This window comes from Triticum urartu, chromosome 2A (assembly GCF_056163025.1).
Source record: "Triticum urartu cultivar PI428250 chromosome 2A, HENAU_Tu73, whole genome shotgun sequence".
Taxonomy (NCBI): Eukaryota; Viridiplantae; Streptophyta; class Magnoliopsida; order Poales; family Poaceae; genus Triticum; species Triticum urartu.
In genome coordinates, this window is record NC_141874.1 from 360,050,088 (window position 1) to 360,063,109 (window position 13,022).

The 13,022-nt window shown below is 48.3% G+C and overlaps 1 non-coding gene across 1 annotated transcript; it reads left to right on the forward strand.

Moving 5' to 3' along the window:
• The first annotated feature begins 21 nt into the window (after positions 1–21).
• Positions 22–93, forward strand: TRNAG-UCC (transfer RNA glycine (anticodon UCC)). Its single transcript has one exon. It is a non-coding gene; the product is annotated as a tRNA-Gly (tRNA).
• The last annotated feature ends 12,929 nt before the right edge of the window (positions 94–13,022 follow it).

Here is a 13,022-nt window from a genome sequence, read left to right on the forward strand (position 1 = left end):
AGAAGAAGCACCATCACCCAAGCGTCTGTAGTCCAACGGTTAGGATAATTGCCTTCCAAGCAATAGACCCGGGTTCGACTCCCGGCAGACGCATTTTCCATTATATTGTTTTTTTTCTCCGAGACATCCAAGCTCAGACAACGGTAGGTCCGTAAGCGAAAAATCCATAACTACTCCCTCTGTTTTTCATTACTCTACGTCTAAGTTTTTCCCTTTTTTCCAAATGCTCTGCATGCTAGCCTTTTTTTCGTTTCGTTCCAAGTTTGCCCCTGCCTTTTGTCTTTCAATGCAACAAATGTTTGTACTACTAGCCAACCTGTTACGTGGCATAACAATTAGTGAAGCAGGTAGTGCGCATGCATGAGCGGACAAACAGCCAATGCTTGTACTACTAGCCAACCTGTTGCGTGCCACAACAATTAGTGGAGCAGGTAGTGCGCATGCATGAGCGGGCAAGCAGCCAATGCTTGTACTACTAGCCAACCTGTTGCGTGGTATAACAATTAGTGGAGCAGGTGATGCGCATGCATGAGCGGGCAAACTACTGTTGGGTTCGGGGCTCGCCAGACCCTTAATAGACGCATTTTCCATTATATTGTTTTTTTCTCCGGGACATCCCCTAGAGTCGGACAGGTGCGCAGCTTCCACGAGTTTGCTGTCCTTTTTTTTCTCATGACACCCCAAGCTCAGACAACGGTAGGTCCGTAAGCGAAAAAATCCATACTATTCCCTCTGTTTTTCATTACTCTACGTCTAAGTTTTTCCCATTTTTTCCAAATGCTCTGTATGCTAGTCTTTTTTTCGTCTCGTTCCAAGTTTGCCCCTGCCTTTTGTCTTTCAATGCAACAAATTTTTGTACTACTAGCCAACCTGTTACGTGGCATAACAATTAGTGAAGCAGGTAGTGCGCATGCATGAGCGGACAAACAGCCAATGCTTGTACTACTAGCCAACCCGACAGAAACCGAGGAAGAGGAAACTACAAGAGTGAAGACTAGTAGAGTCTCGTCTTTTGTCATTCTTTGCTCCTTTTTCACTCAATGATCAAAAGGTCCAATAGTGTATGTATATTGGCCTTTTTTAGACAATTATACGTTCTAGAAGTTAATTCTAATTGATCAAAAAAAATACGTTACGAGCTTGTACACAGGCTTCTAAAGCCACTCGATTAGCTGCTGCACCAGGTGCATTTCCCCAAGGATGTCCTAAAGTTCCTCCGCCAAATTGTAATACAGAATCGTCCCCAAAGATTTCGGTCAGAGAATTAGTTTCTTCAGATTCTGACGTAACAAACAATTTTTATGAGACATAAGAACCCCCATAAAAATATTTTTTACTTTACTGGACTTTTGAACTTAGTACACTAACAGGTCAAATTTTAGATTTTTAAGATTTTTATTTTAATAAGTAAAACAAGTCAGTTAATTCATTAAGGTGCTTTTGTATAATTAGGAATTAATTATAAATAGGTATTCCGTTTCATCTAGGAAAAGAACCGAAAAATATTCCTTGACTTGAATAAAATCTGGAGTTGTGTTGTATAAGTGAGCATGAATTTCCCAAAATTCCTAAAATAAAAGGAAAAAACTTTCCACTTTCCTAAACTAAGGACGGGAAATAAGAAGGTGAGCATATCTTCTAAATTAATAATACTCAACTCAGCCCTTCCTAGGTGGAGCAAGTAGTGCGCATGCATGAGCGGGAAAGCAGCCAATGCTTGTACTACTAGCCAACCTGTTGCGTGGCATAACAATTAGTGGAGCAGGTAATGCGCATGCATGAGCGGGCAAGCTGCTGTTGGGTTCGGGGCTCGCCAGACCCTTGATAGATTCGAACCTTGGGATGCGTGCGAAGAATTCAATCTCCCCAGTCTGCCAACTCATCGATCCTACGGCCTAACTCGAAGAACTGGAATGAAAAGGGACACATCAGTTTACCCAGGTTCGGGCCACCTTGCGGTGTAATACCCTACTGCTTTGTGGTGGATTAGCCTCGAGGTGGACTGAGGATGAACCGATACAGAGGAAGAACAACCTCACGAGGTGTGTTCTTGTGTTGGTGTGAGTTGGTGTGGGTGCGGATCACCTCTCCCCTCCCCTATGGTGGTGGCTAGTCTATCTGTATAGTGGCCTTGGTCCTCTTCCCCCAAAATGAAGGCGGGAAGGAATCCCACAACGGCCAAGTTTGAAGGAAAACAACTAGTACATATTATCTTGGCGAAAGGTGATCTTCGCCTGCAAAGCTTCTGGCCGTGGCGTCATGGTGGGCTCGGCGATGACCTTCGTCCTGCCATCCTGGCGGTCTCAGTCTTGTAGCATGGAAATGGAAACATTTGGCTGATTCCTCGGGACTCCGCGCATGCGCTTGCCTCTTTAGAACCAAAGAGGAAACCTGTTGTACTGCACCCGCTGGCTCCCGTCCAGCCTTGATCGTCATGGCTTGTGTCACCTTAACCTCACGAGGTGGGCGCCTGCATAGAAATCTCCGCTCGTCAGGAGCTGGCCTAGGGTGGCCGCTCCCTCCGGAGGTCTTGGCGTCGTCCGCCTCACGAGGGTCTTGTGTCGTTGATGTCGAAGGCGGGTCGTACCAGGCCGCCGATGTAGCCACGTCGTGGGCCGCACGCAGGCAAGTCTGGGTACCCTGGTTCCCAAAACGTTGACAGTAGCCCCCGGGCCCAAGGCGCGCTAGGACTTGGCTTCGAGGCGAAGCGCCGCGGGCCCCAACCGCATGCGGACCCGGTCGACGCGTGGCGCTTGATGGGATGTGGGCGTCTCCGCTTCCCCATGCTGCCTCGGCAACCATTCCGGGCTGACAAAAAGGCTGGCGCCTGCCGCTGAGTCTTCATTGCCTTCTCTTCGTGTTGCTCCAGATCCCCTTCTCTCCCTGCTCAGAGCGCCTCCAGATCCTTCGAACCCCTCCCGAGCTCGCCACCGATGTCAACCGAGAAGGCGAAGCCCGCTGCTTCCTCCGCACGTTCCGCCGCCTCGCCCGAACCTGCCCTCAGTGTGTCCACCATCACTGAGGAGAAGCACCTCGCCGTCGTGCTACCGCTGACGGCGAGCAATGGCAACGATGGAGGGAGACGGAGCTTTGGGTTGGCTCCACCAAGTGAGACACCCTGGCGAGGTCCTTCTATCCCTTCTTTCTACACAGCGTCTTCGCAGGGCTCGTCCCCCTTTCTCCGATTTCTTCTTCGCGGTTCTGGACCATTACTAGATCCACACCCTTCATCTCCATCCCAACTCCATCCTCCTCCTGTCGATATTCATCTTCTACTATGAGGCGCTCGTGGGTGTGGCGCCCTCTGTTGCGTTGTTCCGTCACTTCTTCTATCTCCGGATGCGCGTCACAACCCAATGCGTCGGGTGCGTTTGCTGAAAGATCGCGGATGTCGCCTAGAGGGGGGTGAATAGGCGCTTTTAAAATAATTACGGTTTAGGCTTGAACAAATGCGGAATAAACCTAGCGGTTAATTTGTCAAGCACAAAACCTACAACAACTAGGCTCACCTATGTGCACCAACAACTTATGCTAAGCAAGATAAACTACTAGGTGATAGCAAGATATATGACAAGAAACAATATGGCTATCACAAAGTAAAGTGCATAAGTAAAGAGCTCGGGTAAGAGATAACCGAGGCACGCGGAGACGACGATGTATCCCGAAGTTCACACCCTTGCGGATGCTAATCTCCGTTTGGAGCGGTGTGAAGGCACAATGCTCCCCAAGAAGCCACTAGGGCCACCGTAATCTCCTCACGCCCTCGCACAATGCAAGATGCCATGATTCCACTAAGGGACCCTTGAGGGCGGTCACCGAACCCGTACAAATGACAACCCTTGGGGGCGGTCACCGAACCATACACTTTGGCAACCTTTGGGGGCGGTCACCGAAACCCATCAAATTGCTCGAGGCGATCTCCACAACCTAATTGGAGACCCCGACGCTTGCCCGGAGCTTTACACCACAATGATTGAGCTCCGAACACCAACAACCGTCTAGGGCGCCCAAGCACCCAAGAGGAACAAGCTCAAGGGTACCAAGCACCCAAGAGTAATAAGCTTCTCAACTTGTAACTTCCACGTATCACCATGGAGAACTCAAACCGATGCACCAAATGCAATGGCAAGGGCACACGGAGTGCCCAAGTCCTTCTCTCTCAAATCCCACTGAAGCAACTAATGCTAGGGAGGAAAATGAGAGGAAGAACAAGAAAGAGAACACAAACAACTCCAAGATCTAAATCCAAGGGGTTCCCCTTACATAGAGGAGAAAGTGATTGGTGGAAATGTGGATCTAGATCTCCTCTCTCTTTTCCCTCAAAAACTAGCAAGAAACCATGGAGGGATTGAGAGTTAGCAAGCTCGAAGAAGGTCAACAATGGGGGAAGAACACGAGCTCAAAGGATAAGGTTCATTGGGGAAGAAGACCCCTTTTTATAGGAGGGGGAAAATCCAACCGTTATGTGCTCAGCCCGCACACGAGCGGTACTACCGCTCCATGAGCGGTACTACCGCTCAGGCGGAAGAAACAGGGAAAAGGAGAAACAAAACATGAACCTTGGGGCGGTAGTACCGCAGGAGACAGCGGTACTACCGCTGGGTTAAGCGGTACTACCGCTCCCTTCGGCGGTACTACCACGCAGAGCGAAGGGTTGGGAAAGAGGGAACCGGGCGGTACTATCGTGGAGGAAGGGCGATACTGCCGCTAAGGAGCGGTACTGCCGCACTACTGCCGCAGCGAGGTACCGCACAATCCGACACAGAAAAAGACCCATCAAATCGACGCGGTAGGGACCTGGTAAGCCAGCGGTAGTACTGCTGCAGAGTCACCGCCGGTACTACCGCTGCGGAGCGGTACTGCCGCTTGTGACCCCTCAGCGGTACTACCGCTGGGACCCTGACAAAACCACACTCAAGAAAACCAGAACTGCCATAACTTCTGCATATGAGCTCCGAATTGAGCAAACTCAAGCTTGTTGGAAACAAGACGACGAGTAGCATCAAAAAAGCGACTAGTTATAGTAAGAAGAGGCAGGGGAGGTATGCCTAACAAAAAGAGGAGTGAAACCTCCAACCGAGAAGAACCGGCAAAACCTCCAACATCGAAAACATCATAGAAGATGCAAGCGAACTCCGTTTTCGATGAACTCAAGCTTGTCAACAAGATGACCGTAAGCTCTAAGACTCACAAAGAGAACCAAACAAGAACCAAGAAAGATGATGCAAGGATGCAATGGTTTGAGCTCTCAATGAACAATACGATCAAGCTACTCATTGAGAGCCCCCCTTGATAGTATGGCAATCGATCCTATAACCCGGTCTCCCAACTACCATCATGAGACCGGTAAAATAGAAAACCTATCAAGGGCAAACCTTTGCCTTGCACATGGTCCACTTGAGCTAGATGATGACAATCTTGACTCCCTCAAGTTGGACCACCTTTCTTGATTGTGTTGGCTCGATGAAGACTAGTTGATTGCTCCCCCATACTCCACTATGGGTGAGCCTTTCTTCCGCACATCTTCACAGGTCCATTGTCACCACAAAGGACAACAAGCTTCAAGCATTTGATCTCTTCGTGGTGCTCCACTTGAACTTGCACACCGCAACCTAACCCCACAAAGAACCCTCACGAAGACCATGGGTTAGTACACAAAGCGTAATTGATAATGCTTACCATACCATGGGATCACTTGATCCCTCTCGGTACATCTTCTACGCTTTGTGGGTTGATCATCTTGATTCACTCTTTAACTTAGTCTTGATCAACCTCTCACAAGACCAATCTTTAGGTAATTCCTTGAATAGCACCTTGGTCGACACAAACTCTCCTTGAAACCAACACATGTACTCCAAGAAGAGCCTATGGATAAAACCTTCAAATATAACTCAAGGCAACCATTAGTCCATAGAGATTGTCATCAATTACCAAAACCAAACATGGGGACACCGCATGTTCTCTCATTTGCTTCGGCGCATCCCACGGTAGCAATGCGCTCTCGAGGGCCGGGAAGAAGGTGGACGACTTCCGACGCAAGTGGATCTTCATGGACGCCAAGCGCCTCCATGCTCGGCTGGAGCTGCCGACCGTGATGCCAGCGAAGCTGGACCGGTGGGCTCACAAGAAGATCACCAATCCCTGGGCGGTGCTGGTCCTGGAGAGGATGATGGTGGATCTGGAGGCGGGGAAGCTGATGGGGGCCATGCTTGTCAGGGAGTTCCTGAACCAACGCATGGCTCCGCTCCAGGCGCACTCGTGCCCCTTGTGGGGTCTCAAGGGCGCGGAAGATGATCTCCGGCTGTGCTCGGGAGACCTATCAGACGAGGAGCTAATCAAGGCCTTGCGTACCTTGCTGGAGAAGGACCCGCGCGGCCTCCCGGAGGTCTACCTCCTACTATACCATCGCGATGACGGGGTAGAGGTGGATGCCGCCATGCTGATATGTCTCCAACATATCTATAATTTATGAAGTATTCATGCCAATATATTATCATTCTTGGATGTTTTACAATCATTTTATAGCGACTTTATATCATTTTTGGGACTAACCTATTGACCCAAAGCCCAGTGCCAGTTACTATTTTTTGCTTGTTTTTACATGGCAGAAAATCAATATCAAACGGAGTCCAAACACTGTGAAACTTTTTGTGGATTTTTTATGGGTCAGAAGACTCCCGATGGGCCAAAGCAGCACCTGGGGGTGCCCCGAGGGGGGCACAACCCACCAGGGCGCGCCAGGGCCCCCTGGCGTGCCCAGGTGGGTTGTGCCCACCTCGGTGGCCTCTTGTACCCCTTCTTTGCACTATAAATTCCCAAATATTCCAAAACCCCTTGGGGTTAACCTAGATCAGAAGTTCCGCCGCCGCAGGGCTCTGTAGCCACCGAAAACCAATTTAGAACCGTTCCGGCACCCTGCCGGAGGGGGGAATCATCTCTGGTGGCCATCTTCATCATCCCGACGGACACCACAATGAGGAGGGAGTAGTCCACCCTCAGGGTTGATGGTTTGTACCAGTAGCTATGTGATTAATCTCTCCCTCTCGTGTTCTATATCATGGGCTTTGTTAATATAGTCGGATCATATGATGTTTCTCCCCTCTATACTCTTGTTGTGATGAATTGAATCTTTACCCTTTGAAGTTTTGTCATGTCGGATTGAATGTTCAGATTTGGGAACACATGATGTATGTCTTGCGGTATGTATACTTGAGGTGACAATGGGGTATCTTATTGATTCACTTGACATACGTTATGGCACTCAACTTGCGGATTCCCGCGGTGATATTGGGGTAATCTATGCATAGGGGTTGATGCACATTTTTATTATCTTTTCTCTGATAGAAACTTTGGGGTCTCTTTGTAGTTATTTGTGTGGATTGAGTATTATGAATATGAATATGCTTTGGTGTTATTCTATTACGAACTCTAGGATACACTGGTAGAAAAAGGGCCTATAGTCCCGGTTCGTAAGGGCCTTTAGTCCCGGTTCCGGAACCGGGACTAAAGTGTCGGTACTAATACCTCCCCCCTTTAGTCCCGGTTCAATCCAGAACCGGGACTAAAGGCCCTCCACGTGGGTAGTGCGCAGAGCCCAGTCAGGAGACCCTTTGGTCCCGGTTGGTGGCACCAACCGGGACCAATAGGCATCCACGCGTCAACATTTCTGTGGCTGGGGTTTTTTTTTGAAAGGGGGGTGGGGTTGGGGGTTTTGGGGGGTTAATTTAGGTGTTTCATATATTGTGTTAGCTAGCTATAATTAATAGAGAGAAGTGTCCTCTCTTATGTCCGTGCTTGGTCGATGCTACGTACTATACATACGTATAGAGAGGACTAGACACGCTGGCTAGCTAGTAAGCAAACGAAGGAAACAGAAGATCGTCATGAACATATATGCATACAGAGAGAAGTGATATCGACCACCTCTCCTTCTCCGAGAGATTGGTCGAACAACAAGTTCTCGTATATCTATCTGACACTACCGGCTACATATATACAATAATTATCTCTTACAAATATAATCATACGGACTCAGGGTCCACATAGAATTCTCCGTCTTCAGGGATCACGTGGTCAAGAAAGAATGCCGCCAATTCCTCTTGAATTGCTCGCATGCGAGCTGGTGCTAGGAGTTCATCCCGCTTCCGAAACATCTAATTTGAAGAAGGGGGTCAATACATATATATATATATATATATATGAATGAATGAAACTCAACACAAATGATGGTAATAAAATAAAATTGCGAATGTTGTTATTTATGTACTTCATATTGTTCATTAGAGTACCCGCCCCGCTCACAGGTCGTGTGGCGGATGGACTCGCAGATGTAGTATCCACAGAAATCATTCCCTTGTTCCTGCCACAACCACTTTACAAGAAATAGAGGTCAATCAAACTGATAAGCAAGAATGCTAAATGGGATTGATGAAACTAGCGCTTGAATCACTAGGAGATGCGCGGAACATGCTACTATAGTACTTACTTTCGGGTGTCTAAATTCCAGCTCCTTCGGCAGTCCCGGAACTGTTTTGGTGAATTTTCTCCAAACCCTCCCGGACAAAGAAAACAATTACTTGATATTAGGAAATGAACAAAGTTGCTGATATGGTGGATAATGATCGATTTAACTTACTTCTGGAGTATTTGAGTCATGTTTGCATAGTCCTGGGGATCTTTTCGTTTAGAGTCTAAGACGGTTACTACTCCCTTCTCAAGCTTAATCTCTAGGAGAATATAGTGAAAACTGCACACACATGCATAACTCATCAATTACATTACCATAACCTTGACTAATATATAAGGGAAACCGAATACGCACAAGACAGTAACACTCACCTGAAGTTGTAAGGAAAGAGTATTATATCTTTGTTTTGATTTATTACGAACGATCGTAGCAAGTTGGCCTCGGTAGCTGCGGCATGAAGTTTAACCTCAGTTGCATCTATGAGATATGTGTTAATGAACCCAATATCACCGACTTGTCTTTTCTTCAATTCGGCGATCTTCAATCTGCATAATATAGTGAGGATGATTATAAATACATGCAATGAAAGAGCTAAGCTATATAGAGAAACTTAATGACAAAAGTAGTACTACTTACAGACAGTAGCAGGCGACCGTTGTTTTATCGAGGGCCAATTGATTGAAAAACTGATAGAACTCCTCAAATGGAACAGGCAACAGATCAATTCCAACAAGGTCATGCTCCTTTTTAACTTTCACATACAAAGTACTCCTGCCCCTAGAGTCTCTGCAGATTTTCAAGTACCAATCATGCAATCTTCGCATCATCGTTGATAGAGAACTTTCATCTTTGACGAGAGGCTTCCCGTACTCGTATCTTTGTATCTGCACGTCCATGGGTTCATAATGTACTTCGTCGGGCAGGTAATCTGCAAGATTGCTATAACCGGGCACCATCCTCAGATCATTAGCGACGTTGTGGCTAGGCACCTTGAGCGGGGGGCACGATTGCTTCGCTTGTTCGCCGAGCTGGGCAATTTGTTTCCCAGCTCGTCGTTCTTTCAGCCTTTGATCACTGACAGTACTTCCCGACCGCTCCGCTTCGGCAAATTCCTTTCCAATAATGCGTTCATAGTTTCCTTTCGGCGGATCAGACTTCGATGGTTTTGTCAGGGCAGCCAGAGTGCGCTTCACTTTCACCCGATCTACCTTCTCCTCCGGAGGTGGATGTTTCTTTGCTTTCACCCCTTCAAAGAAGTTCCTCACTTCTTCTCGCGGGATCTCGGCGTTCTCCTCCAGGGTCCTCTCATATGGTAACTTCTCTGGAGTCTTCAGAGAAGGACCGAATCTGTATGTCCTCCCGCCTCTGGTTGTACTGCTAGACGCCGACCGAGCAGACGTAGCAGTTGTCTTCTTTACTTGCTTAAGAGGCGGAGGAGAAGGACTACGACGCGCCGGAGCAGCTGGAGCGGCGGCAGGTCTCTTCCGCCCTTGCTGACGAGGCGGAGAAGGAGGAGGCTGGCTGCTCGGGTGCGTCGGCGCAGGCGGAGAAGGAGGCGGAGTGCCGCCACGCGCCGGAGAAGGAGCCGGCCGAGGGCCCTGATCGTCACTCGCCGAAGGAGGAGGCGGTGGAGGCAGAGTGCCCTGACTCGCCGGAGGAGGAGGAGGAGGCGGTGGCGTCCAGTTCAGAAGGTTGATGAGCTCCTTCCGCCATAGGCATGGAGTCTTCAGAGCAGACCCCAGCCGAGTCTCCCCTTCACCGGTAGGGTGGTCAAGCTGGAGGTCCTCAAATCCCTCTGTTATCTCATCCACCATCACCCTAGCATATCCTTCTGGAATCGGCCGGCAGTGAAAAGTTGCCGGGTTCAGTAGGATAAACAGAGCCAACAGCCGCCTTGACCTTCAAATTCATCCATTGCGTCATAAGGTGGCAATTTTGAGACTCCGTTATAGCATCCACGGGATAGCTGGCAGGAGCCGTCAAGGCATGCTCCGGCTGAAGCAGCTCGGTGGAAGCCACGCTGCTTCTGCGCTGAGATGGCGGGGTAGCTTCGGGGGAGGCTTTGGCAGTACATTTGCTGCGATTTGCTTCTTGTTCCTCTATCGCGTCTACCCTTGCTTGCAGCGCCTGCATTTGGGTCTGCTGCACTTTTTTCCTCCTCTCATGGGATTTGTAACCGCCTGCGTCTGGAAACCCAACCTTCCACGGAATGGAGCCTGGCGTGCCTCGTGTCCGTCCAGGGTGCTCAGGATTCCCGAGGGCCATTGTGAGCTCGTCGTTCTCTCTGTCTGGAAAGAATGTCCCTTCCTACGCTGCTTCGATATACTGCTTAAGCTTACTGACTGGTATGTCCATTTGATCGTTCGTCCAAATGCACTTCCCTGTTACAGGGTCCAGGGTTCCGCCAGCCCCAAAGAACCAAGTCCGGCAACAGTCTGGCCAGTTAATTGTCTCTGGTTCGATCCCTTTATGAACCAGATCATTCTCAGTCTTGGACCACTTAGGCAGGGCTACGAGGTAGCCACCTGACCCCGTGCGATGGTGAAGCTTCTTCTTCGCAGCATTTTGCTTGTTTGTCGCCGACATCTTCTGACTCTTTTCCGATGTCTTGTGGGCCACAAATGCGGGTCAGTGATCTCTGATCTTCTCATATCTGCCCTTGAATTCTGGTGTCTCATTATTTTCGACAAACTTATTCAGCTCTTTCTTCCACCTCCTGAATAGTTCTGCCATCCTCTTCAGAGCAAAAGACTTGATTAATTTCTCTTTAACTGGGTTCTCTGGATTATCCTCAGGCGGTAGGGTGAAATTTGACTTCAGCTCAGTCCAAAGATCATTTTTCTGCATATCATTGACATAAGAGACCTCAGGGTCTTCTGTAGCCGGCTTAAACCATTACTGGATGCTTATCGGGATCTTGTCCCTAACCAGAACCCCGCACTGAGCAACAAATGCGCTCTTTGTCCAGAGGGGTTCAATAGGTTGGCCGTCGGGCGCGATTGCTATGATCTCAAACTTTTCATCCGAGCTCAACTTTTTCTTCGGGCCTCGTCTCTTTACCGAAGTTGTGCTCGATCCGGAGGGCTAGAAAAAAGAACAAAGACTTAATTAATATGTGTACATACCAAAACAATGAATGCATCAATCAGCTAGTCAGCATAGGCTTAACTAATATATATACCTGGCCGGACTCGGTTCGGTCACCGGAGCCGTCATCACGATCTCCTTCTTGCACCGGCATTGGGTCACCGGAGCCGTCCTCATGTTCTTCTTCTTGCACCAGCATTAGGTCACCATAGCCAGCTTGTTCACCCTCTCCTTCCAGACCATCGGTTTCGTTGAGAAACAACAAGATGGCATCACTTCCTTCTGCGATTATGTCCCTCAACAATGCTTCTTTTGTTGATTCGTCTAGGGTGGTGTCCATAGTTTCTACAAATATTTACAACATGGCAATTATTATTCAAACATGACAGATGGATATATTAGTGCCAAACGTAGAACTAGCTACCTAATCATAGTAAGCTATCGGGAGGGGGTATATATCGACAACGATGACACTACATCTATGTCCCTCAACGACCCTCGTTCCCGATAAAAAAAAGAGGAAGAAGAAGAAAAAAAAGAGGAGAAGAAAGAATAGAGGAGAAGAACCCTGGAACCCTCGACCCCTAGACGACCCTCTTCTTCCTCTCATGTTCGAGAGGATCGCCGAGGGGTCGGGAGGTTGCCTAGTGTCAAAGGATTCAACAAAACCATGTCTTCATCATTAGGCGAAAGTAACATGTGCATGATGGTACGAAGCTCTTCAAAGTTGTTCTGGAACGGAGTCCCAGATAGGATAATTCGCTTTTTGGTACAAAGTTCTGAAAGCACAAGTGCTCCCTAGGTGGTTTTGATAATTGATGACAACATATCTCTTGTTGGACTAACATATCAATCAAGCATGTTTCAGATAAGTTCAACAATGGAGTGGCATGGACTAAAGGTTGTGGGAACTCCTTCAAGATGCTAGGGACAAAGGATTGGCTAAAGCTTCAAGCTCAAGACTTCTCATTTTACATTTTAGTGATCCAAGATCACATTGAGTCTTTAGGAAAAACCAATACTATTAAGCAGGGATGAGGTGTTGCTTAATGAGCCTCTTGCTTCATGTGCTTAGTGATATGCTCCAAAACCCTCAGCTATTTTCCCACTTCCACATATGACCTAAACCCTAAGCCAAACTCGGTCCTACCGATTTTTCCTATCCGGCGCCACCGAGTTTCACTTGTCATAAGCCACTGCCAAACCCTAATCAGTTCGGTCCCACCGATGGGATCTCGGTCTCACCGAGATGGGCTTGCAAACTCTCTGTTACCCATTGCAATATTCTTGGTCCCACCGAGATATGCAATCGGTTCCACCGAGTTTGCTTGGCCAAATCTCAGTTTCACTTGTTACCCAAATCGGTCCCACCGAGTTTGAGAAATCGGTCAAACCGAGTTTTGGATTTACCCTAACCCTAGCACATCGGTCTCACCGAGTTGATCCAGTCGGTCCCACCGAAATCTCT